Here is a 27,244-nt window from a genome sequence, read left to right on the forward strand (position 1 = left end):
CTGGTTGGTACTCCTCTTGAAAGTTTCCATTCCCAGCTGGAGAAATTCACAGTGTATAAAGAAAATAATGGTTTGTGATTTATATTTTTGTGACCTTAAGAATATTCCCAGAAGGCAACTTATGTGTTCATCCTCTCACCAGGCTCATAAACTTTTGTTTCGGGTCTTTAGCTAGATTGCAGAAATTGGTTTTAACATTTCTGATTTGATTCCATCATAGTCTGTGAACACTGCAAATTGGCCGTGTCTATGATGTAAAAATAGTCTATTTTATAGTTACTGGTTCCTCCAAGAGTCCATTTCTACCCACTTCAATCTGGGCTCATGCTCACCTGTAAAAGGAGGGTAAAAAAGTGGGTTTGAACCCTAAAATATTTCAAGGTCCAGTATAGATAACCCTATTCAAGCTCTTTTCCATAAGTACCAGATCTAACTGCTGAGTTACAGGTATCATATTCCCAGAGGGGCTTATTGTGAATTCTTGGGACATCAACATCAAGAAAAATCATGTTCTCTTTCTAATTGGAGGCAGAAGGATCTAAAGAACATTTCTTTGATGCGGAAATGGGATTTTCCTCCCAAAGCTCATGGGGAAATTTTTGGTTCATTTTTTGGCTGCCATGACCATGGAGGTAAAATGTCCTTAAGTACAGTATCAGAAATCAATTTCTAGTTGTCAAACTCTGTACCAACCCAGGGATTAATTTCTCTTTTGACTAGTTTCAACGGCTTTGTCCATAGTTATGCTTCTCTCTCAAGCATTCTTTACTCAAAATATATAACAGAATAATCTCCACGGTAGACTGAGGGGCATTCTTTACACATGAGCACAAGAGGAGTTTGCAAAAGGCAAATAAGGTTCTGGGATGGGAAGGTCAGAGAGAAAATCAAGTCAATTTTTTTTGTGTGTGTGGCGGTGGGTGGTTGGGTGGACAAGGAATAGTGCCTTTATTTGGAAAGCCAGCAGATCTAGAAGATGGTGGACCAGTGTCCCAAAGAATCATCTTGCTTGGGTTTGGATGATGGTTTCTTTTATAGAACAAAGACAGGGAGGTGAGGACGTCAAATACAAAAGACGATAAGTTTGTTGCAGAAAATCAAGTCAATCTTGATTAAAAATGGCCACTTAAACAGTGAGACTCTAACATAGATAACCACATGGAAGTTCACTTTTGTTATAAGAAGCCAGGTGGATGTCTATTAAATATGTTGTTTCATTAAGTTTAGCTCTGGCGTTTGGTTTCTGGGACATTGTGAATTAGGCAGAAGCTGAAAGGAGGTAGTTTATAAGCAAATTATTTCCTTTTGCAGGAAATAGCCCAACCGGTGGTGTATCGGCTTACGGCCATACCCACTTGTAAAGGTCCAAGCCAAGATTTTCTCTTTCCTGGATTAAGATTTTTCCAGAACCATATTTAGGAGCAACTGTATCCTTCCCTTATTAAGGCTCAGGCTATGGAAAGAAGAATGGAAAAGGAGGAAGCTTGTCTGTCAGCAGGGTCACTAAGGTGCTTGGGCAGCCATTCAGAGTTGAAAGGCCGCAGGACACCTGGACCAGGTGCTTCCTGCCTTACCTTGACGGCACAGGAGCCACATACTTGGACAATACTGAATGTGAGCTGACCAACCTGCCTTTCCAATTCCCCTGCAAATCATACATCAGGCATCAGGTGATGCCAAAAATAGTTTTTCAAGGCGAAAATATCTGCCCTACTTTCCAGTCCCTGATGCCTAAAATACCACCAGTCAATATCCTCGTACTGAAGAACTGAGTTCATAAGCCAGAGGTTTGGGACTGTGTCATTGTGTACTGCGACAAGGCACTTAACCGCTTTGAACCTCGTCTATAAAATCTGGTAAATAATGTCACCTTTCAGGTTGTTGCGAGGGTTAAATGGGATATTAGCTGCTTTCAAACTTTGGTGCATATGAAAATTATCGTGGGTGTTTGTTAAAAATGTAGATTCTCAGACTTCCTTCAGAAGATAATGTGTATTAACTAATTTTGTAAATATGAAGAGTTGTACAAATATAAATAATCACTCTTATCATCCTGGGCACTCCTAGAAGGTTTAACACTTCGAGTAGTAATCAGCCTGTTACACAACGAGAAAGGGAGTGGGGTTAAAGAAACGGACATTTATTGAATATCTAATATGGTCTAGGCCTATTAAATACTTTAAATTGTTTAATTATATGAGGTGGATATTAGTATTCCCACTTTACAGATGAGGATATTGAGACTGAGAGAAGTGAAGAGTCTTGTTCAGCATCAAACAACAGGGTCTGTGAACCTGCTTTATTTGCCTCCAAAGACCAAACTCTTCGCGCTATACTAGAATTACATCACTGATAGGTATGGATCCTCTCTAAGTAACCATAAGCAGAGACCAGGCCTGTAGAAGAGGAGAGGTATAAACACGAGGTCCTCAAAGTGTGGTTTCCAGGTCAGCAGCTTTAGCATCACCTTGGGAACTTGTTAGAAATGCAAACTCCTGGGCCCCAGGCTTCTGGATCAGAAACTCTGGAAGTGGGCCCCAGAAATCTGGGTTTTAAAAGGCCCTGCAGGTGATTCTGATGCACGCGCATGTCTGACAACCTCTCCGGTAGACCCAAGGTGCTGAGTGTGAGTGTGTGTCTGTGTGTGTCCCTATTGTGGGGAGGACACTGGGAGGGTGCCGAGGAGGGGCGGCCTGAGGTAGGAGGTGACCTGAGAAGGGGGAAGGTAACTGAAGCAGAAGTAGGAGACCTTGCAATGCTCCCCTTGCCTCCCCAACTTGCTCTGTTTGTCTCATTCCCCAGACAGGGTGGGGCTGTACATCACACACCCCATGCCTAGGAATGAAATGGTGTCAGGAGAGTCTTCAGTAAATCGGAGGATCTGCTAAAGTTCTGAGCTAATCATTCATTCATTTTATACAGGTGACTAGAGACTTAGGGCAAGTTCAACAAGAAAATCTTCTACCAAGTATCAGAATGATCTCATAATGAATGGAAACAGAAAACCTGCATTAAAAACTGTTCCTCTTTTCTTTTTGCTTTTACCTCACCTCCCTTCACCGCCACCCCGAAAACACTATCTGGCCATCACTGGAACTATCTTGCTCCCCTTCAAATTGAAAAAAAAATTCCCCTCAAAAATTTTGTCGAGATTTAAAAAAAAGGAGTGAATGGAAATCAATAACTAAGTGGCAGGAGGTTTAAAAGAGAATTCGAAAGTAAATATCCTTAAGAATCGAATGACTAAAATGCAATTTTTGAACTGTGTTAGGTCATGAGCGTAAATTAACCGTAGGCATGTAAGAAACTTCAGAAAATTACTAAGTGTGGCAGAAATGGATTCTTTCAATTAATTGCTTAGCCTTTTAAAAATGTTTTTGAACAAGCAAGTATACTCACATGGTTCAAAATTTAGAAGATTCAAAAGGGCACACAATGAACAGTCTCCCCGTCCCTCTCCTTCAGCCACCCAGCTGCTCTCATACTAGGCCACCAAGTTTATCGTAAATCTTTCTAGAGATAGTTTACACATCTAAACATTGTTACCTGAATTTTGGGATAATATACAGTCTTCTGCATTTGACTTTTAAAAACCTAAAAATATATCTTTCAAACCATTAAAAATATGATATTTTATATAAAAACAGGAGCCAGAATTATCAGTGTGCCTTCCAAAAGAGTATTCCCAGAATAAAAGGGTATTTCAATATAACTTGTTCTTCTATGAACTACTGCTGCATTCATTAACTTCATTCTATCTAACTTTGTCATCTATTGGTGGTTTCTTGCTGTGAAAGAGAGACGGGGGAGGTGAGCTGATGTTTCCAGTGAACACACTTGGGCTGGGTGGCCTAATAAGAGGGGCTACCATGTACCTTTGCACATGGGGGGTGGGGTATCATGAACCTTTACAGGTCCAGAAACGCCCCTTTATTTCACCACGAGTTGTTCCACCTCAGTAGGACTCTCAGAGAAAATTTGTAAGTGCCCATTTTAAACAAGACCCCCAAAGAGTCAAGTGGACTCCTGTTGGCTGATGAGTCCCATCTCTTTTTCTAGGTAAGTGTACCTAGGAAAGCAAATCACTATCTAGAGGGTACTTGGTAAAACTAGAGCTTGAGGCATCAGGTGGTGGTATTATTGGCTTTTGTCGTTGAGCTACTCATAACTGCTGGCCGGCAAACTCTTACTTTTATACTAGCTATATTTTTGTTGTATAGTTATTACTTAATGCTTGTCACGTGCGGAGCACTTTACTCCTGTTACCACACTCAGTTCTCACACAAGGCTGTGAGGTCTTATCTGAACGTTACAGATAAAGAAACTGAGGCTACGAATGGGTAAACAACTTGCCTAAGGTCACACAAAATTCCTAACTAGTCCTCTCCACTCTCTCTTTATGATCTCTGGGCAAATGCTCCAATTAACAGATTCACTCTTCTCACAGGCTAAAGAACCTTGAGGTCACAGTATTTTTTATTACATCCCAGTCCTAATGACACCCCCTACTTTTCCAGCACCTGTTCACGCATGTATCCAGCATCACTGGCTCCTTGGCTGCTAGAAATGCAGGTATGAAGGAGCTCCCACCTGGTGCCCTCGTCTAGGGGTGAAAAAGACTTATAAACTAATATTTACAATGCAGGATGTTATCACAGAGACTAGGTATATCAAACTTTACCATAGGGTGTAGGAAATGCTTATAATGGCTAACATTTACTGAGTACTTGCCACATGCCAGGAACTGCTCATTTATTTTATACTTATTTAATCATCTCAACAATCCCCTGAGGGAGGGACTATTATTATACCGTCAGTCACAGGGAGGTTACGTAACTGGCCCCAGTGACACACAGTTATAATGTAAGCTAAGCATTTCCATGATGTGTTTTTCTTAGTTCAATTCAGAGGACAACATAGCCGAGTCTTGTGGCACCTTGCCATGACACTTAAGAGCTAACTGTGTTGTTGTAGCTAATGTTTGATGATGTGGTAGCTAGAGTAGTGTCTGTGGAGAAAGAATAAAATATGAAGGTACCCAAAGAAACTCCTTTGAACTTTAACTGCGTGGTCAGATCACCCTTGAGGGAGAGACTGGGGAGGGGCGACTCAATGTGGTATAGACATAAGTCAATTTCAAAAGTGATAATGCATTCCATTTAGGGTGCAGTGCTCTTGTGCCTGGATTAACTTTTCACTCCCTGCACTGGCCACCCAACCTTTCCACTGGGAAAAGCCCTGTTTTGCAGTTGGCCAAAGACTATACCTCGCAATCAGCCAGTTTGCTCTCCAATGTGTGAGGTCACAAGGGAAACTAGTCTGAATGACTCAGCATGACCCATAACTGCCACTAGAAAAATCACCCAAACCAAGATTCATGGGCTCTGATTTCCTGGTGTCCAAAGAGCAGTATCATCTCACTGATCCTAAAGGAATCCCCTCTAGAAAGGGGATTTCACAGAAGCACCTAAATGTGTAAGATGAACAAGAATGCACATTGCACATGGGTGGGACCTGTGCGGGAAGGGGACTCGGGGCATTTCAGAAATGGGTTGGTCTGGGGTGGAGTGTGGACTGGGAAGGGAAGACAGAAAGGGTCTATCCTAGGAGAAGCTTTGCAATCTATTCTCGGAGAGGGACCGAAGGTAGGAGCTGGGGAGGGGAGTCAGGAGAGTAGCAGCCTCTTGGGGCAGTTGCCATGCTCTCATTTCCTCTTCTGAGAACTGGCCCCTAATCATAGACACTGTGGATGGGCCCCCAGCTGCTGCGTCTCAATTCCTTGACCCTGTTCTTTCTTGACCGCAGCCGATTGGTCCAGGGGACCCCAGAACTAAATGGAGCCAACCAGATTTGTCTCCGAGGAATGTGAAAGTTTGAACCGAGGAGCACAGATAGCAGGATCCATGCTGCTGAGTGGGGTTGGTGGCCTGGAGCTGTTGCTAATGTGTATGACTGATCTGCCTTGGGTCCAGCACCCCCTCAAGCTGATTGTTCAGCTCCTGCTGGGTTTTCCTTATTTATTTATTTACTTATTTACTTACTTATGTTTAAGTTAGCTACGGTTGATTTCTGTGATTTGGGATCAGAAGAGCATTATCTGAGGCTGTCAGAAAGCTGGCAAACACCTCTTCAGGCTTCAATGCTGTCTGCCCAGTTCTGACTGAAGGAAACCCATTTCTTCTAAGTATGATTGACAGGTTACTCGGCTGCAAATTAAGGCTCCGATGAAGTCTGAGAATCCTGGAGAGTGGAAGCCAAGAAAAGTGCAGCCCCCAACCCCCGTCTCTCAAATCCTTTAAATTGTATCTCAGGGAACAAGATTAGGGTCCAACTGTGTTGACTCCAGCTAGGGGTGGCTGAGAGGCCTACCACCTGATGACAGCTAAGATTTCTAGAACATACTACTGGCTGCTAAACCAGATTTATTACATTAGAATAGCTACAGAAGATCTAGGACCCAGGAATGTGCATTTTACACAAGCTCTCCTATTAAGTTTTCTGTTATTTTTTAGATGGATTATATATATCAGTTATCTTGGGTAATTCCAATTTTTAAAAAACATTTACTAATCATTGGCTTACTATATTAGATCTTTGGGGCTACCTAAACAAATGACCACAAACTAGGTAGCATAAAATGACAGAAATATATTCTCTCACTGTTCTGAAGGCTAGAAGTCCAAAATCCATGTATAGGCAGGTCTGTGCTTCCACTGAAGACACTAGGGAAGGATCCCTCTTCTCTCTTCTAGCTTCTGGTGGTGGCCAGCAATCCTTGGCCATCCTTGGCCATCCTTGGCTTGCAGCTGCATCACTCTAGTCTCTGCTTCCATTGACACATAGCCTTCTTTTCTGTGTGTCTGTATCCCTATTTCCCTCTTCTTACCAAGACACCATTCAGTGGAGGAAGGACCCACTGTAATTAAGTATGAGATATCTTAACTTGATTACGTCTGTAAAGACCATATTTCCAAATATGGTCACATTTGTAGGTACTGCGAGTTGGGACTTGAACATATCTTCTTGGGGGACACAGTTTAACCTATAACACTTGCTGTTGGATATTTAAGTTGTTCCTAATTTTCTTCCAAATGATAATGCTACAGTGAATTTCTTTTGTATAAATCTTTGATGTCACCTTCTCTGATGATTTCTCTATGATAGATTACTAGAAGTGAGTGATGGGTCAAATGGAGTAGCAGTTAAAGTCCAATCAGGAAAACAAACAAACAAAAAACACTCAAGTTTTTCTAACATTGGGGAATTCATGCAAAAAATTGAACCTCTGTAAACAGGTTCTAGAAGTAGCCGCGGAGCCATCAGGGGACGTGAGGTTACCCAGAGCTTAAGAGTGAAGCCACTCACCCTCTGTGAGCATCTGATGGAACCTAGAACTAGGACAGGACTGTTGGGCAGGAGCTGGATCCCCAGCAGTGGCTTTTAGAGGTGCCGCCCAAGGTTGAGAGAGAGGGGGGACCTGCCTCATCCTCTCCTCCCATCCCCCAGCTCATCACCAGTGTGTCCATGACCAGGTGACCAGGGAGCCTGAAGCACACAGTCCATAGGGATCAGCCCCCTGCCATTCAGAGCAGACTAGGGACAGGCAGAGAAAGTAAGCTGAAGGCAAACAGATCAAGACTAGAACAGATGCGTGGCATTTTAAGGGTTTGATATGTTGCTAAATGCTTTCCAGAAAGTGGCTACCAATGTACACTCTCACAATAATAACTGAGGGCCTGTCTCTTAAAGCTTTTGCTAGTGTTGAGTATTTAAGTTTAATAAATAATATTTCCTCCTAATTTCCAAGGCAATACATATTCACGGTAAGAAACTTGTAAAGTAGAAAAGCAAACGGAAAAATATTAAAATCCCTTCTAACGCTGTCACTCTGTGACAGCCACTGTTAACAAGTGCCTCATACACACCAGTGAGAGTTCAATAAATATTCCAGAAACTAAGTGGCATTATCCATTAATTGCCCTATTATATGCAAAGTAAGAGTTGCCCACGAATGTCCCTGTTGAAGATTTTTCTGAGCATTTGCTCTCCTGAATTCCTGAGCGTGCATCACTGTTAAAATATGCAGTATGATGCAACTCAAACATCCAGCAAGGAACCCCACAGATTCTGCCTTCTGATCCTTGGTTTAGTCATTCATCTTGCTGGATGGAAAACATTCAGACCTTTCCTTCTCAGTTTCCTATCCCCAAGTCCAGCCCAGTGTGAGGCTCATAGTAGGTACCCTATATAAATGTGTGTGTGTGTGTGTGTGCTTAATGATGAGAGAATGAGTACACCAGTACTTTCTTTAAAATTAACCACATCAGCACAATCAGCCTTATACAAACTCGAAAGTAAGATAGGGAATACTTTTCTCACAGAATAACATAATACAATTACTGCCTTTGGCCGTGTTCTCAGAAGTGAAGGAGATGTGTCTCAGGCTATGAAATATGCCATAGGTGCTAGAGTTTACTCTCTCTTTTTTTTTTTTTTTTTTGCGGTACGCGGGCCTCTCACTGTTGTGGCCTCTCCCGTTTCGGAGCGCAGGCTCCGGACGCGCAGGCTCAGCGGCCATGGCTCACGGGCCCAGCCGCTCCGCGGCATGTGGGATCCTCCCGGACCGGGGCACGAACCCACATGCCCTGCATCGGCAGGCGGACTGTCAACCACTGTGCCATCAGGGAAGCCCCTAGAGTTTACTCTTCCTCGGCCGAGGCAGCTTCCCTAGGTCTATTGTCTAGCCAGATTTCAAATCAGGCAATCCATGAACACATCCAGGATTCAGACCAAAGACAGTGCAGACTTAAGTAAATAAAAGCCTATAGGACCTGCAGAAAGAGAGGAAACAGTTTGCTTACATTCACTTACAGACAGATGAGGTACAGACAGCAGCTTGTCCCGGCTCCCAGCCCTCAGCTCACAATATCAGAGGCTCAGGCAAATCAAAGGCAGAGACTGCCTTTAAGTTCTCATCACTGGACTCTGCTTTGTATTTTACTTCCCCTACATTACCAAAGTGATGATAGAAAGGCCCCACAGGCCCCATAAAAGATAGGCATTTTGCAACTTTGTTGAGTCCTTGAAATAATTTCCAGACACTCTTTCCCAAAAGAGACAGGCGTGGTCCACCATGATGCTTGGTGTTACATCAGATGAGGTCGTGAGTTATGAAGGAAGCTGGAAGAGGGATGCCTTCTGGTGCGTTAGGTCTAATCCAGGTGTTTCATGGGGGACCCAGGGGAACACGGCTGGGCAAAGGGAGCTGGAATCTAGACACAAGGGTTGCAGGAGTTTGGCTGCCCCAAAGTAGGAGAGGGGGAGCGAGAGCCATTCGCGCCTCAGACACCCTTGGCTCTTCTTGTCTGGGGTTGCCATGGGATCGACTTCATCTCCCTTAAGTGGTCTAGGGCTAGCTGCTCCTCAAAAGTGTTTTTTTCCTTCCTTCCATTTTTAAGCCAAACTGTTCAATGGGAAGCATTAGCTATCGATGCCTAGGCTAAAAGGCCCCAACACAGACTGGAAGTCCTGGGACACATCCTAGCTGGGTTCCACTGCTCCGTGCCCCCTTCACGCCAGCATCTCTGCAGTGGACCTTCTCCCAGGGGAAGGGGCTACAGCTCTTTTTCTTCCTCTGCCTCATTCAAACATTACCTTATCCCACCACCCTGAAAGATCTTTAAGAATCAAGAAAATGTAAGAAGAGTTCCTTTTACAAAACGAAGTCTTAAACCAGGCAATTCATTCTTTCCTCACATATTTACTGAGTACTTAGCCTGTCTAAACCAAATTCAGACCCCAATATCCCATTTGGGGGTATCAGTCAATATCAGCCCAATGTCAGTATAATATCTGTCATTTTCCATATTTTCCCTTTCCTTTGGCTTGCACCTGGACACTGGCTCCTTACAGGTGTGTCTCCAAAGATGTGTGTTATTGTGTGATTGTGTGTGTGTGTGCGTGTGTGTACAGGGGACAGGAAAAGGCGTCTGGCTATCATTTCACACCAGTTGCCCTCGGCATCACTCCGCCTTTGCTGCACACTGCTGCTGCTAACTGGCCCCTGTTTCAGCAGATCTCCGCCTTCACTAGAGGTCTGGGTATAAGGGCCCAGCTCACCTCTGAAGGCCAGCAGAGTCATTTGGCATCTGGCCTCTGTAGGCATCACACAGGTCCTGCTGGTCAGACCCTCCCCACGAGGAACACACGCCCTACCTCTCTCCTAGTATCCTGGAAACCAACGACCCAAATAAGAAAAGGTGCTCCCTTTTATCTTCAAAATACAAAAGGCATTCTCCGTGCAAGGCAATACTTTGAGAGTAAGGCCTCTTTGGGGTTGTCTGGCAGTTTTCCTTCGGTGCGCGCGTGTGTGTGTTTGTGTGTGTGTATGTAGCATCACATATAAAATTTACAAAACCACTGTTAACTCCTCCTTGAAGGTTAGAATAAAGGGCTAACTGCCTAGCCTTTCTTAGAGGAGAGAAGGGGGTAAAATTCCCTTTGTTTCTTTCCAAATGTCTAGAGTAAGGAAGAGAAACAAACAAAAAGGCAACAAGTCATATTATAAGAACTCATCTTGTTACATATTAATTCATTCCAGACTCAAAATCAGGTTATGTGTGGATTCCAAAGCTGGCCAAAAGAAAATACCGGAGTGGTGGGAGAATTTGTCTGTAGAAAAGGCGTTCACAGCGAGAGGGGGCAGGGCCTAAACGCTCAAAGATCTAGGCTCCTCGATTCTAAAAAGTGGAAGGAGTCATTGAGACACAACTTCTCTCCCCATTTCAAAACCAATTGCATGATATCCCTTGCAGGTGATGACCTAGTCTCAGACTATCTACACATAGTAGGAAACGGCTTTCTTCTTTTGGAGGAGGTTTATTCCTTGTCTTAAATCAAAACATTCTAAATTTCATCCCTTAGCCTTCGTTTTGCTTTTCAGGAGTAATGTGGAAGCAGGCAGCACAGCTTGAAGGCTGAAAGTCAGTTATCACCCTAACCCACCTGGCTCCCTGAGCGCCCCAGTTTCCACAGCTGGAACTGCTTCCTCCTTACTGCAGGCCAGTTACAGACCCAGAGGAAAGCAGCCTCGAAGTTCAGCCTCTGTGCTTCCCGTCAAGCGGTAAGATGGTGTGTTCTACTTCACCAATATACCCTAGGTCTAGTGACTCATGTTAAGAGCAATGTTTGTAATGCTTAAATATGCCAGAGTCGCTGGTCTAAGTGCTTTGCATGTGTGTTTGTGTATGTGAGAGATTTAATCCTCACAACTACCCTATGAGGTGAGTACTATTTTTATCACCATTTTATAGATGAGGAAATTGAGATCACACAGCTAGTTACTGGCAGAGCTGGGATTTAAACTCCAGCATTCTGGCTCTTGAGTTCCCGTGCTTAATCACGAAGCCAATGGTTCTCAAGTGTGAGCACGCATTAGAATCACAGAGGGCCTATTCAAACATAGATTGCTGGGTGTTTCTAATTCAGCAGGGCTGGGGTGGGAGTGAGAATTTGCATTTCTAACTAGTGCCTGGGTGATACTGATGCTGCTGGCCTGAGAACCACGAGTTGGTGCTAACTGTCTCTTTCTCTTGATCCCCATTTTGATGCCTGCCTGGTACCCCAGCTCCTCAGGAACTGGACAGCTCCAAGTACCAGAATATGGCTGGGCCTCCTCTCTCTGCTGTCAGATGCCCCTGATACAACTTGCTTCTGCCTGCGTTCTGTCATCTGCAAGACGTTCCTGTTTCCATCCACCTTCCTGGGCTTTCAGATGCTAGAAACTTCCCCAATCATAGCCACTCTGTGGTAGGTTTATCTGGTCTGTGGATTCTACTCTGTCCTGTCCTACGACTGACTGAGCTGTGGCTGACAACTGTCACATAACCTTTAACTTTTCTCTGACCTAGAACAGTTAACCTAGGTCCTGTGTTCTCAAGTGACACGGTCTTCCGATCTGTCACTGTTCACATGACCCTCCTCTGACCGTCCGCTAGGCCATCAATGCCTGTCTTTAGTGTGTGGAGCTCAGAACAAGGCCCCTATGGGATCCGACCAGAATTCACTAGAACCATCACTTCCCTTCTCCCAGGCTCTTCTAGTTTATTAATACTGCCTCTGATTGCATTCATCTACCCTTTTGGCACATACAGACCTTGAGCCCAAGACTTCCAAATATTTTTTGAATAAATTGTTCTCAGGCCCATCGTTTTCCCATTTTATGCTTATGTAATTTTTTTTTACCTTAACACAACGCTGTATAGTTACTCTTCTTAACTTTCATCTGGTTTGTTTTTATATTGTTCCAGACAATGGAATTTTTTCTGTTTGAAATGTCTCTTTATTATTTTTCTTATTATGAAAGAAGTACTTGTTCATTACCAAAAAAAGTCATAAAATATAAATAATCTAAAAGAAGAACATTCAAACTTTTATTACGCCACCCACCCAGAGTTAATCATTATGAATACCTTGGTGTATATCTTTCCAGACCCTTAACAAACATCTTTCCAAATTATCCATAAATAAACTTCTGTACATAAATGACCAATAGAGATCATTTTTAGACTCATTCTTACATCCAATATATTTAGTATACATCTCTTCTAGCTCTGAGTCAGTCACAAAGTGACTTCTCTGTTTTGGTATAAGTTGTCAAAAAATATTGTATAAGATGGGCAAGAACAGACTCCTGCAGCACAGTCCAAGATCCTGCCCTCCAGAAGGCTGTTGATTCATCATTCAACATGTATTGTATAGCAGTTTTCAACCAGTTAGAAACTCAGGTGTCAGTACTTTTCATCCAGTTTTCCATCTTATTCTGATGGATGGCGTGAGGGAATTCACCTAAGTTGTGATAATCACTATATAGCCCGCAGGTGTGATCTAAGTCTTGTAATTCCCAAAACACCAGGCTTCATATTAAGTAGACTATTTGTAGATTACAAACCCCAATATTATACTATCCTACCTCCTTTCAGGCACCTTTTCCATTCCATTTCCAATTTTCAGGCACCTTTTTTATTCTTCTTGATTTTCCAAAAATTACTGGCAATAACTCTGCAGTTACTTTGGTTAGTTCTCTTAGCCCCTTGGGATAGAATTCATTCAGGTCTGGAGACTGCAGTCTTTTACAGAGAGACATCCTGTTCTCTTACTATCTTGGCTCCTATCTTGGACGTCAATGACCCCCTAACCATGTTTATTCCACACAGTCAGGTCTGAAGATCTTTCTCTTTTATTGAGAAGATGGAAGCCAATTAGGAGTTGTGAAGAAATTCTTTTCCCCTCCTGTCATCCACTGGCCTTAGGACATCAGCCTCAGTACACAATCCTGGCCATTTGTACTCTCATCATATCCAACAAAAGACCATTTTGATGACTCCAGATTTTTCCATAAAAAAATTGTTTTCTTGGCTTCAGCCTTCCAGCTACAATTTTTACTCTTGTACACCAATCTTTCTTTTTCCCCTTAGTAATGCCTGTTCTCTGATCTTGTGTTTGTGTGTGTGTGTGTTCTTTTACAATCTGATTTCATTGAAGTGGCCCATTTGCTTCCTATATTCCTCTCTCTTTTCCTTCACACCAAGATCATTTTTTAAAATCATTTTTTCAGATTTATTTCTTTATAGTCTTAAGCCACTTCCCCCTTTATAGGCTCTAGATATACCAACATATCTATCCCTTTAAGGTTTTGAAATATCAGATAGATGCCTGATTCATGCCCTCTGTTTTCCTCTGGGCTATCACAAGGATGATATAGAGTATAATATTCAATAAAGAGTGTATGGATGTCATATTCAATATGGTTATTAGGTTAGTAGCAGCAGAAACAGACTCTGGCTAAGTTAAACAACAATGGAATTTGTTGGGAGGGTTATCAGGAAGCTCACAGACTAATAAGAAGATTTGGAGCCAGGCTCTGAAACGGACAGAACCAGGATGGCTCCAGAAGTTCACTTACCAGGAATTATTCTCTCCTTGTGTCAATCCACTTAAAATTAAAAGTCTTAGGAGAGGGCTTCCCTGGTGGCGCAGTGGTTGAGAGTCCGCCTGCCGGTGCAGGGGACACGGGTTCGTGCCCCGGCCCGGGAAGATCCCAAATGCCGCGGAGCGGCTGGACCCGTGAGCCATGGCCGCTGAGCCTGTGCATACGGAGCCTGTGCTCCGCAATGGGAGGGGCCACAGCAGTGAGAGGCCCGCGTACCACAAAAAAAAAAAAAAAAAAAAAAAAAAAAGTCTTAGGAGAGACAGTGCATCTGATTGGCCTAGCTAGGTCCGACAGCCATCCGTTGGCTAGGGGAAGGCAGGAAACCTTGACGGACATGCCCCAAGACTGCATGCAATGCGGGGGGAGGGAATCACTCCCCAGGGGATTGGGGTGCAATTACCTGTAGTGGGGTGCATAGAGTGCCGAAGAATAACAAATGTCCACTAGCTACCGTCTCCCAAGGATAACCTCACTTCCACTTTACCAATAGGATCTAGCTTTTTTCTCAAAATTAAGCATTGGTCAGCACTGATTTTATCTGCTTCTGAAAAAAAGATGTTGTTAGCAAGGGGCATTAGGAATTTATGAGATGCTCTGTTTTGAGCAAGGAGAGACTCCCCACAGGTATCTGAATAGTGGAAGGAAACCCTAGGAATACCAGTAATCTCTGCCAATTTTAATAATATCTCTGAGATTCTATTTCCCTTGTGCTCCCAAATCTTCTAGAAAAGAGTTTCAACAAACAAATGCATTTACCTCATATTAAAATACTAAATTACAACCATAGTTTGGGCTTATTATGTAGACACATAAATGTTGTTCCTGAACCTTTCCCATTATTTCTTCCTCAAAATTATTACTTGTCCTCTTAATAACGTTAATAACCCTTTTCATATGGTGCTGAATATGGGCCTCCTGATACTCTGTTTCATCTTTCTTTCATTCCTGTACCCTTCATAATATTTGATGTTACATTTTTTTTCTTAGACTTTTTTCCCCCTCATCACTGTTTCAGGAATGTCATTTATTATTAACCTATTAAATGTGTTCCTTCCAGGCTTTATAAGTGGCCCTCAACTTCTGCCAGGAACTTCTGCCAGTCATGTATGTAGCCATTCATTTCTCATGACTGTCTTCCCTTAAGGAGAGAATATTCAACAAGAAGGAATAAAAAAATATTGTGATGCCTAGTTCTTCTCAGTTTCCTATCTAGAATCCTATCTAGATATGCAAGTTTCTTCTAATTTTACCATTTGCTCCCACGTGGCAGGTGACTTATGACAGGCTTTCCTTTTCAAACACCCTCCAAACAGATAACCCAGTTCTAAATTGACCAGGACATGTCAGCTACAGTCATCTCCTTATCCCTCACCACGGAAAAGCCCCACAAGACACCTTCACCTGGAAAATCATTGAGCACATAGATATTGAAGGAGTAAGCAATTCTTGGAATCATTGATTCAGAGGCAAAATCTTACAAGGTAATGATAGTGGGTGGAAGAATGAGATTAAGGGAGTAACAGGGTAGTAGAACAGCAAAATTCCTTGATGAGTTTTTCTCATATCATCCTGGAGATCTCCTGCCTCACAAATCAGAATGACAGTAGAACTGGGAGATTATTTTTTAAAACTTCATACTTCCAGGGACTGTATTTGAAACTGAGGAAGGGCACACAAATAGTCTACATGTCATACACAGGTGTCATCAACCCCAGAAAGGCTTGGGCTTTGTAAGAGAAGTCGGTGACTTGAGAAACCACAGCAGCCAAGACACGATGAGAGCCCTGTTAAGATTTTATATTGGGACCTGTCATTGGGATGCCCTTTCAGTTTCAAGGACACACTAATCTGGAAATTTGGAACTTGCCCATGACTCAGTTTCCTTTCCTTTCAACTGTCTTTCATGAAGTCACGAGATCTGACAATGGCTAAACAACCAGATATGGATGGATCCTAGGCTCTGGCACTTACTAGGCAAAGTAGCTTTTGGGGGTACTTAGATGTGAAGGAAGCTGAGAGTGAAACATTTGTCTAAAAGAATGCTAAGCGTCAAATGGGGGAAGCCAGGTTCATGGTCCAGGGATTCAAGAACAACACAAGAAGAGAGGAGAAAAAGCGGGAATAAGGAAAGACCATTTTGTCCTGAGTGGGTCTGGGAGACTGGAGCTCTCTCTGTTTATATGACTGACCCTCTGGGGTGTGGGTAGGGCAGCCTGGGTTAAAGGTACTGGGCAGACTGAATAAGAACCACTGTTTTCAAAGAAAGAAATACCCTTCATTCTTTTAACCTGACGGCAAAGTAAAAATCAAGAGACTTTCTCCTAGAATGCCAGCCGCTCAGCTGATCCCCTTATCAATAGAAGCTGAAACATCAAAGGCATGGTTTGTCACGCAGTGTACCCAAACCAGCAGCTACCCCTGAACGGTGTAGGACAGCCTCGGGATGCAAACGTTGTTGGGAGACAGGGCTAGGAGGCTTAACTGAAGCTAGATTGAGTCAGATTGTGTATTTATTTGGGGTCAGCTCTAAAGTTGATGGAAATGAGGGCTGATGGCTCTGGAGAGGCCACAGTCCTCAAACCACCTCTTGGAACCACTTCCTTTCACAGTCAAATTAGCTTACCCCACTGATGATTAAGGCATGTGAAAGATGAGAACTGTGGAAAAGATGTTCGGTGGCGCAGTGGTTGAGAGTCCGCCTGCCGATGCAGGGGACACGGGTTTATGCCCTGGTCTGGGAGGATCCCACATGCCGTGGAGCGGCTGGGCCCGTGAGCCATGGCCGCTGAGCCTGCGCGTCTGGAGCCTGTGCTCCGCAACGGGAGAGGCCACAACAGTGAGAGGCCCACGTACCGCAAAAAAAAAAAAAAAAAAAAAGATGTTCTTGGGGAGCAGTGATGGTGGTGGAGAATGGGATACACAACGATACCGTCTGACCCCAATAATTTAACTAACCAATGATTGTAAGGGAATACAATTCAGATTTCCAGTCTACATTTCCATTTTCACGCATGCAAATAGGAACACAATGAAAAAGATGAAGGAAAAAGATATCATAAGAATGAGATTATTTCATCATATCAAGGAAAAGAGAGAAAAAGTGTTCTTTTTTTTTTTTTTTTTTTTTTGCGTTACGCGGGCCTCTCACGTTGCGGAGCACAGGCTCCGGACGCGCAGGCCCAGCGGCTATGGCTCACGGGCCCAGCCGCTCCGCGGCATGTGGGATCTTCCCGGACCGGGGCACGAACCCGCGTCTCCTGCATCGGCAAGCGGACTCTCAACCACTGCACCACCAGGGAAGCCCCGAAAAAGTGTTCTTGAGTAAGTCAAAAAGGGATGTTGGGTAAATAATGAGCACATACTCTCCGTGATGTCAGGGTACACATAATAAAAGCAAACAGACTACAGCCACAGCCAGAGGGGACATTGACCTGGTAGTAGAATTTCCTCCTCGGGAGGTCTTTAGAGCAGAGGGGATGCTCTTGTTCTAACATGGCTTCCGGCTTAGTTGCAGTCCCTGCCCCTCACACACATCCTCACTGCCTCGGGCGTGGTAAACTCACTTCAACCGAACACCCCAACCAAACACACCCCGCCACTGTCACCAGTCTCTGCCTGAATTCCTGACCTACAGGGTAACAGTTCACATTGTTGTTTAAGATGCTAAGTTTGGGGGTGATTCATTACACACACAGAGAACCAAAACAGCAACCTGTGGGGCAGGAGGGAGGGAGGTGGGTCCAGGCAGGGGGAGCAGTTGATCTGTGAGAGCCTTAGCCGTCCCTGTGAGAATTTCTGAAGCCGGCATGACCCTTTGGAGTAACATGTTTTCTTTTCTTAAATTATAGCAATTTTATTTTTTCACCCGCTCCATGTAAGTAGATAAATGGCTTCCTTATTCTTTTCCACAGCTATATAGTATTCCACCGTGTGGAGGTAGGTACCATCATTTATTTAGGAAATCCCCTATTGGTAGGCGTTTAGATTGTTCTGAGATTTCAAAGCATGCTTCACAGTACATATGTACACAGTCCTTTCCATGCACAAGCACAGGTCAAAGCATAGAACAAAACCCTAGAACTGGAATTGCTGATATGCAGGTTTCTCACTCACGGTCCAGTACTGACCTATAGGAATTGTGACCTGGGAACTGCCTAAAGGCCCCACTGTACCCATCACACAAGGGGCACTTCATGTGAGCTCAGAGGAGATGCTGGAAAACCTTATGGGTGCATTACACTAAGACATTAAAAGAGAACTATCTCAACAAGTCCTCCACTGTGTCCTGCACAGACTTTCAGGTCAATACAAAGTTCTCAAACACCTGCTATGCTAGGACACCGTGAGACAGCCGAAAGAAAGGAAAGACTTCAGGAGCTGAAGATCAAGTCTACCCACTCAGTGGGACCCAGGAGAGCTGCATCCAATCAGCTGGGTTTTCTCCCTCACTGAGGCAGTTCCAGTTACCAGGGGAGAGGCTGCCCTGAGGTCACTGAAAGACCACACTCTGTGGTGGTCTTTCCCTCCCTCTCAGCTGCTCTCTCTCTCTCTCTCTCTCTCACACACACTTTTTGTGATAAAGTACACAAAAACAAAACAGAAGACACTAGCTGAACGATTTAGGTTTCCCATTATCTGCATATAATTCTTTACTCCGGAGTGGGTATTTTCATTTGTTTTGATAAAATGCACATATGTATTTCTGTACATCTAGTATTTCAGTGGCTTTCAAACTATTTTGACTATGACCAACGATAATAAAAACATTTACAATGCAATCTATCCATCTATGTATATCTAAAAAAAGTAGCAACCACCAAAAGCATTTAGCTTTATTGTGCATAAGACTCTCAGATATTTTCTATTCTAGTCTATTCCATTTTGTAAAAATGCTGGTCTCAACCCACTTGATTTCATGACTCACTCATAGGTCAAGATCTGTAGTTTGAAAAACAGGGCACACCACAGGCCTGGGGTAAAACTCGGGTGTTCGTCTTGTGTGATAAGAGCCTTAAAAGCCTGTGCTGTCTGCTTGCTAAATTGTTCTTTCTTTAAAAGTTAAAAGTCATCCTCGTTAAATGTACAGGAAGCAACATAAATCTGCCTTTCTCAGAAGCTGGCATTAATGTGCTGTAATTTGGTGCCGGTGCTGGGAATATCAGTAATATGCACCTGGCTCTTCCATTCTGTTTGTCTCTCTGTCACAGTTGGGGCAACCCTCTAGATGCCCTTTGATGCAGCTCAAATGAAGAGAATGCAAATGCTAGTCAGCCTGGGCCAAGAATCTGTCTCCCTGACTGGCTCCCTGGCAGAGAGAGGCACGTGCATGTCTCTGTCACTCGCAAGAGTGATTTCTTGTAAGGGGAAGCCAGGCAATGGAGTAAAATGAGAAGCAAGGAAAGGGGTGCAGGTGTGGGAGAATTCTCCCTAACCATATGCTATCACCCCCAAAGCAGTATAAATGATGCCACATTTGTGTTCAGGTCAGTTCAGGAGGATGGGGGAGAGAAACGGACATGGTTTGTAAGTCACCTGTGTGTCAGGTCCTTTGCCAGGCACATTCCCATGTGGTCACTGTAGTAAGTGTAATAGGAGCTAACTGTATTGAGTGCTTATCTTGCTTTAGGCATCTATAAGCATTATCCCTCTTAAATCTCACAATTCTATGAGGCAGATGCTATGTGATTCCTAACTTTGCAGAGAGAAAACTGAGGTTTAAAGGGGGAGAATCACTTCCTCCAGGTACATTACTGGTGTAAGATGGAACCAGGACCAGAGCCCAGGTCCGTCCGAGCCCAGAGCCTGTGCTTGTCACCACCGATACGCATCATCTCTATTTGGCAGATAGGAAACCAGCTCAGAAAGGTTAAGTAGTCTGCCCAAGGTCACACCTGTCGAGGTGACACAGCCAGGATTCACATGGAGTCTGCCTTGACACCATGTTCTTTTAATAGAACCACTCGGCACTGCTGCATCCCAAGCCCACAGTGACCTGGAATAATCTAAGGGGAAATGCGGTTCTTCCAGGAATGCAAGCATGAATGTGGTTGGGTGGACCGACCCCAGGGCTGCTACTGAGAAACATGGACACCGCTGATGATTCTCCATAAGATGGCTGGGCGGGGGGCGGAAGGGGGCAAGTCTCAGATGAATCATCCCGTGTCTTCAGACAAATAGCAGCACAAACTCGTGGATATTTCTGAGCTCCCTAAGGGTCAAACCTAAAGTTGTGATGGCTTTGAAAATTTTTCAACTCAATCTAAAGCCTTGACTTAAAATTCCGTCTTAAACCAGGCACCTTCTGAGAGGCCAAGAGAAATGTTATACTTCATTGCTTAGATAAGTAGAAGCAGATCGCTGGAGGGCAGGAACCATGCTGCTTGGTTCTTAGAATACTTAGTACTCAAGTCTTTCTTCACTGTTACCTTCTAAAGCCCCAGAAAAGGAATTTCTAATGCCAGGGAAGACATTTAAAACGTGGGGGAAGGGAGAGTTGTCTAGATAGGTAACCTCTACCAATTCCACTGAAGGCATTTGAGTAATAGTTGTTAATATTATACATAGTTAATTTACATGAGTAGAATTCTAGAATCATCCCCTCAACAGGAACTTATTTATTCTGCTTGTAATTTGAGAACTTTCTATACAACTGATGTATAGTTGTTTATTAGGGCACTCATATCAATGGTCTTTTTATTTATTTATTAAAAAAATTTTTTTACCATATGATATCACTTATATGCGGAATCTAAAATATGACACAAATGAACTTATCTATGAAACAAAAACAGACTCACAGACACAGAGAACAGACTTGTGGTTGCCAAGGGGGAGGGGGATAGAGGAAGGGAAGGATTGAGAGTTTGGGATTAACAGCTGCAAACTATTATATAGAGAGAATGGATGAACAACAAGGTCTTACTGTATCGTACAGGGAACTATATTCAATATCCTGTGATAAACCATAACGGAAAAGAATATGGAAAAGAATGTATATACGTTATACATATATATGTATATATAACAGAATCACTTTGCTGTATGCCAGAAACTAACACAACATTGTAAATCAACTATACTTTAATAAAATAAATTTTTTTAAAAATTGAATTTTAAAAAAATTTGAATTTAAATGACGTTAGGTGGGGATGTAGTTCCCACTTCATCACAGTTCCCCCAGCTCTACATTATCTCACACAAGCCCCAATTCTGATTTTATGCTACTTGCCTGACACTGCAGGAGTCAGTGTTTGCATCCTTTCTGTTCAAGGCAACCCACCCCTTTGCAGAGAAGGAGTGTGAAGCCCAGAGAGGCTGGGTGACAGGTCCAGAGTTGCTCAGGGATCACTGTCAGGGCACAGAGGAGGGAACCCAGGGGTCCTCCCTCCCAGCCAACACTCACATCTAGAGTTGTCAATGGCCTTTTTATAAAATGGCCTCCTGAGGTCAGTGGGGATGGTGACCGTGTGATGCTCATTCTGGTATCTCCAGAGCCTCCCAGCACAGTGCCTGTCACATAGCAGGCACTCAGTATATGTTCATTGAATGAATAAATGAAGTTGCTGATGCCCCTTTTTAAAAATTTCAAATGGGAAAATAATGGTTGGTAACTACAGACAGATTTTTAATTTTAAGAGTAAGGATCAAGGTTTTGATGAATGGATACTCTTCCCTAGTTTTTGAGGCTAAGTATAGACTTTGATCACTAAATGACTCATATTAGTACTAAACTAGCCAAACATGTTCTTTCCCTCTAAACAAACAAACAAAAGTCTCATAGAGGTTTTCTGTTAAATTTTTTAAAAGTTTTTACAGTGTAAAATTGTAAGCTTGGACAAGGGGATAGACAGTTCCTAGCAACTTGGCTCCCGGTTGGATGCATGTTCTACTGCTTCCGTGTGCCTGGGTGTCACCACCCTCCAGGCTCACCCAAATGGAAGGTGCAGCTCTGCCCACTATTCACAGACAAGTCCCAGCAAAGACTAACCCCAATCTTTTTGGTACAAATTTTACAAGGGCCAACCCAAGGTATATCCATCTTACTAGAGTTATTAGCTCACCTGGCAATTCAGGGTCAAGGGAAAATAGGATCAGGGAACAAAAAAGAAAATGGACTAGTAAAACAGAATAGAGCAACTGGGATAAAGACTTCTTTTCAAAACTCAAGCAGAGTCTTTGTCCTTTGAAGGATAGGAGGTACCAAAAAACAGCAAGACAACAGGAATAAACCCCATATAAATCACTGGAGCATCCACTTTCTGTTTACAAGGAAAAAGCTCCAGTCCATCTTTTATTTTCTATTTTTATATTCATGAGAAACAAACAAGTAGATTATAAAATGAATTATGGATCTCAGCATTAACAGCTGAACAGATAAAGGAATTTAAATAAAAAATTATGATCACAATGAGATACCATTTCACACCCATTAGGATGGCTCTTATCCAAAAAATGGAAAGTTACAAGTATTGTAGAGGATGTGGAGAAATTGGAAGCTTTGTGCATTGCTGATGGGAACGTAAAATGGTGCAGCCACTATAGGAAACAGTTTGGCAGTTCTTCAAAAAGTTATACATAAAATTACCATATGACCCAGCAATTCCACTTTTAGGTATATATCCAAAATAATTAGAAGTAGGGACTCAAACAGATATTTCTACACTAATGTTCATAGCAGCATTGTTCACAACAGCCAAGAGATAGAAACAACACTACTGTTCATTACAAGACAGATAAATGGATAAACAAAACGTTTATCATACAATTCAGTCTTAAAAGGGAATGAAATTTTGATACGTGCTACAACATGGATGAACCTTGAAAACATTGCTAAGTAAAATAAGACAGAAACAAAGGACAAATACTGTGTGATTACACTTATATGAAGTTATCTAGAGTAGTCAAATTCGTAGAGCCAGAAACTAGAATATAGGTTACCAGAGGCGAAGGAGAGGGGATACTTATTGTTTAGTGGGTACGAAGTTTCTGTTTGGGATGATGCAAATTTTTTGGAAATGAATAGTGGTGATGTTGTACAACATTATGAAAGTACTTAGTACCACTAAAATGCACACTTAAGAATGGTGAATATGGCCAGTTTTATGCTACACATCTCTTACCACAATAAAAAAGAATATATTGTAAACCTGTGAATATATCAAGTATCTTCACAATATCGTACAAACATCACCACCAGCTGCTGCCACCCCCCCCAGAACAGGTGTTCCATAACAGAGTCAGGCGAAATGGGATCTGCTGATGTTCACTGGATGCTCAGCTGGCCTAGAATAGTTTTCCTACACCAGGAACTGGGGAAAATGGGAGCTGCCCTTCGGCTTCTAAATCCCCTGGAATAGCACTTGCACAACGCAGGGCTGTGGGGAAGGAGGGACTGGGCTCACCACTGCCCCGCTCAGCTCCTCCTTAGTGAGCAAAGGTTTGGGTGGGGGGAATTGACACCACCGCCTGGTCACCCACCCAGGATAGGTCTTCTGCACGGAGCTGGGGAGATGGGAATTACTCCCTGGCTGTCAAGCCCATGGCAACAGTCTTGCACAACATGGATCTGGGCAGGTGGGGGGCAGGGGCGGTGCAGACATGCCTACCACTGTTCCTACTGAGTTTCTGCAGATTTTGTTGAATACACATTTCTGAAATTGTAAGTTCTTTGGTCAATCTCCAGAGATTTTGAACGGTTATCTTTGCTAGTTTTTACCAGTTTAATAAATGTCTCTCTGGGAGTGAGGTTGCACTGGGATCCACACACTGCTGTTCTGGGAGCCCCCTCCTTCGCCACAGAGTTCTAACCATAATGGAAAGATGGATATTTTTGAATAGCAGCATTTTGTACAGGTCCCCTTGAAGGATACTCCTGGTAAGTTCATGTGTCGATTTTATACCCTTCTTACAGTATTCCAAGGAGAAGCAGAGATAATGGCCACATCCAATCTCAAGCCTGTCTAAAACCCTGCTGGAGGTGATGTCGTGGTAGCCAGGCCCTTGGCTCAGAGAGCTAACAGTCTGAATAAGGAGAAGCATCTGATTAGATAAATCTGAGATCAAAAGTGAAGTGTCCCTGCAGGAAGGTAAGAGGATTAGCATCTTGGAGGCACACAGAGCTTTTGGAAAGACAAGCCCTTTGAAATCCACAAAATCACCTGTGTTCTTCAGATAGGCACTCAGAGTGACTTCTGAAGGGATTAGACCCTGTCTGCAGTGCTTGCTTCACAGAGATGCATCATCATATTTGATGACTGTTTATCGAATGTCCCCTGGGAGAGTGACATTGTCATTATCTGTTTCTAGGGCTCTGGATAACCTTGTTTTGACGTGTGCTTTCTCCTCCTGCAAAGATGTGGCTATTGCTGGGGATTTCATACTTCTTTTATTTTTAGTTGGTTTTTAAAGAGTGAGAAGAGGTAGCTGACTCCATGTTCTGTCTACGCAGTCTTGCAAAACCACAGCTGAGGATATTAAATAATATTCTGACTTGGAGAAACTGCCACTCAAAGTGAAGGTGTTTTCTCCACTAGACTTGCTACAGGTTGGAAGGGAAACGACCCTTCAACAGTGGCAAATGACACAGCCATCATGTCTGCAAGTCCAGAATGATTGATAGATTTCACCTCATCTATTCCCTCATCTCACGCAGGTTGGAGACCAGTTTCATTATTACTACTTTCTCGAAGAAGAAATAAAATTATTTGCCAGCATGCTCAATGTGATGCATTGCTAAAACGAACGAAGTAACCTCTTTAGATTTCTCTTAATGTGTCTCTCCATTTTCCTTCCAAAGGCCATTTGTTTATTAAGATCTGCCCAGTGAAGAGACTTGCAATGCACATGTCAAACATCAATTTAAAATGATTCTTCAGGTACGATGCCAGAAACTAACAGCCCCCCTTCACATTGCCTCTGTGATCTCTGGCATGTCCTTCCAAGCACCCTCCCCCTTTCCCCCTCCCTGCCCACGTGCATGCTGAATAGCAAGGATTTCTGGCTGGACTTATTGTTTGGGTCAAGTTCAGAGAGTGTTCTTGTGTTTCTTTCATCATCTAATAAAGATGGGGGGGCGGAGGTCAGGGGAAGTACGTCTTGGAGATGAAGGGCAAATTGAGATCTTTGATTCAAAGACTGTGGCTCCATCACTTTCTCTTACATTGAAATGGTATTCATCCCACACTTCCTACTGCAAATCACTCTGGTACGACGTGACAATGCAGCAGATACACAAGGACTTTTCCCACATCACACTACAAACACAGACACCCTCTCCGGGGAACCTAAGAGAAACTTTTGGGCTTCCACTTCCCCTCATTTGTTTGAAGGATCAAGAGAACACAGTTCCATTTTCAACAAAAATTAAAAAGGAAAATCATGAAAAGAGCCAACCTCCTTTTTTTTCTCTCTTAATATATTGTTGCATCCAGGGAAGAGGAAACAGTGAGCGCCACTGATACTGGGTCCCCAGAGACCCTGTAAGGGTCACTCCCCAGCTCTCAGATGAGCTCCTCTTACTCTGCTTGCAGAGCAAGTTCCTAATGGGACTGGAAGTTACTCTTGGCTCAGGGCTGCTGTGCAAAAATGAAATGCCATGGTGCTTCAGGGAACCAGGCTGCGTTCGCACCTGGGTTTTTACAAGGAGGACAAGTGTTTACCTTTAAGGCTTTGGAGATTTGGATACGGAGATTTGAAAAACCGTGTTCCTGCCACCCTCCATAGGCCTGTAAGAACTGTGTGCTCCTTAAGGGCGGGGACAGACTCCTGCCACACATTTTTGTTTTTTATTTCTTCTTAAGGTACTGTCTCTGGTGCCATGGACCAATTCACTTTGGGACGCAAAATATGACAACATCTCGTTTATTCTGCAATGTTGCAAAATAATGTGTGCACTGGATAAAGTTTTCCAGATAACTGGACTGTCACCCTTTGAGAATTGAATAGTTTAAAATGAAAATGGATTTGGACTACATTTAGCTAGTAAATACGGTAGAGAGGATGAACTGTTCTTTGACTGTGCAAGTCCATTATCATGAACATGTATTATTTTACTGGCTGGATCAGAGATGTCCCCAGGGCCTGGGGAGATGAAAAGGACTCTTTGAGCCTCCCCTTACAGTCTTGGAGTTCTAGCCTCCTTCCCTTGGTTCACTGAGTTCTAACTCTGTGTCCCTTTCTCTTCACTGCTGCCTTTTCTTCCCAGGATCCGTGTAATAAGGTTCACTGTCTTTTTCAGTCTCAACTATTTTCTTTTTCGCCAATCATAACCCAGAACAAAATTGAGAGAAACCAGGTGGACTTACTTTTACGTATATTACTTGGCAAACATGCTCTTGCCAATAGAGTAAAGAGCGTGGGTTTTATGACAGCTATAAAAATCTAATTCATCCTTTCTGTCATTTTGTGAGGAGATGGACTTTATATCAAGTGGCATTCTATTTTGTTCTTAGAAAAATATGTGTTTATCTTGTTATTAAAATTAAAATTTGCTTTAAGCAGAACAAGTCGATGGGACCTCCAAAACAGATTTGGAACCATCCATTTCTAACTTCCTCTTTGCTACCTTTTAAATCCAGGCCAGTATTATCTTCTCCTCTTACGCAGACGTAGAGAATGGACTTGAGGACACGGGGAGGGGGAAGGGTAAGCTGGGACGAAGTGAGAGAGTGGCATGGACATATATACACTACCAAACGTAAAATAGATAGCTAGTGGGAAGCAGCTGCCTAGCACAGGGAGATCAGCTAGGTGGTTTGTGACCACCTAGAGGGGTGGGATAGGGAGGTTGGGAGGGAGGGAGACGCAAGAGGGAAGAGATATGGGAACATATGTATATGTATAACTGATTCACTTTGTTATAAAGCAGAAACTAACACACCATTGTAAAGCAATTATACTCCAATAAAGATTTTTTTTAAAAAAAGAGGGAGGGGATATGGGGATATATGTATAGCTGATTCACTTTGTTATAAAGCAGAAACGAACACACCATTGTAAAGCAATTATACCCCAATAAAGATGTTAAAAAAGAAACAGAATTAAATGTGAGACCTGAAACCATGAAACTTCTAGAAGAAAACATAGGAATAAAGCTCTTTGACATGGGCAAAAAAACCCTGCCTCTTAATGGTCTCCCAGCATCATCCTGGCTTCCTTCCAACCCACCCTTCACACGATAGTCAGAATGAGCTTTGGAAAATGTAAATCTCATTATTTCACCCCCATGCTCAGTGGCTTTCCGTGTCAGCCTCACCT

This window comes from Mesoplodon bidens, assembly GCF_964165515.1.
Source record: "Mesoplodon bidens genome assembly, chromosome: 4".
Lineage (NCBI taxonomy): Eukaryota > Metazoa > Chordata > Mammalia > Artiodactyla > Ziphiidae > Mesoplodon > Mesoplodon bidens.